This window comes from Symphalangus syndactylus, chromosome 10 (genome assembly GCF_028878055.3).
Source record: "Symphalangus syndactylus isolate Jambi chromosome 10, NHGRI_mSymSyn1-v2.1_pri, whole genome shotgun sequence".
NCBI lineage: Eukaryota > Metazoa > Chordata > Mammalia > Primates > Hylobatidae > Symphalangus > Symphalangus syndactylus.
The window spans coordinates 8,572,779-8,573,968 of NC_072432.2; positions in this window are offsets into that span (position 1 = coordinate 8,572,779).

Here is a 1,190-nt window from a genome sequence, read left to right on the forward strand (position 1 = left end):
AGACACAGCGCATTTCCTGGCAGGTGCCTTCTGACCCCCTCCCTTGTGTCTTCACCTCCCTGAAAAGTGGATGTGTTTTTGTACAGGTTGTGCATATCGGCAGCTCTGTGGCCAATCCAGTACTATCCTGTCACGTGCTGGGGACACGATGTGGTCAGACATATCATCGTTCTCATGGTCTCAAGTTCACATTGTCTCGTACACAGGTACTTGGATCTGGTATAGATGGCCACGGGCCTCCTGGATTTGGTATATAGGGGTCCAGACACCTTGGATTTGATATAGAGGGTTTTGGGCCTCCTGGATTTGGTATAGAAGGATTCACGGCTCCTGGGTTTGGTATAGAGGAGGCAGGGATCCTGAGTTTGGTATAGAGGAGGCATAGCTCCTGGGTTTGGTGTAGAGGGATTCAGGGCTCCTGGGTTTGGTATAGAGGATTCAGGGTTCCTGGATTTGGTATAGAGGATTCAGGGCTCCTGGATTTGGTGTAGAGGATTCAGGGTTCCTGGATTTGGTATAGAAGATTCAGGGCTCCTGGATTTGGTGTAGAGGGATTCAGGGCTCCTGGATTTGGTATAGAAGGATTCAGGGCTCCTGGGTTTGGTATAGAGGAGGCAGGGATCCTGAGTTTGGTATAGAGGAGGCATAGCTCCTGGGTTTGGTGTAGAGGGATTCAGGGCTCCTGGGTTTGGTATAGAGGATTCAGGGTTCCTGGATTTGGTATAGAGGATTCAGGGCTCCTGGATTTGGTATAGAGGATTCAGGGCTCCTGGATTTGGTGTAGAGGGATTCAGGGCTCCTGGGTTTGGTATAGAGGATTCAGGGTTCCTGGATTTGGTGTAGAGGGATTCAGGGTTCCTGGGTTTGGTATAGAGGATTCAGTGTTCCTGGATTTGGTGTAGAGGATTCAGGGTTCCTGGGTTTGGTATCAAATTTCCTGTCTCTTAGAATCTCTTTTTCTTTTTCCATTCTTCCAGCTTGCCTGGCTGCCTCTTCCCTGCATCTTGCTCCAACAGGGGTCAGTGTTGGCCATGGTTATGTGGAGAGTTTCAAAAGCAGTCCTTGTCTCACAGATGACCTCTCTCCCTTACCCTACAAGGACTCCATGTAACATGAGCCATTCCTTTTAACACGAGGCATTCGTTTTAACACACGTTGAGGTGGTCAAAGAGTACTTTTTGAAATAACTC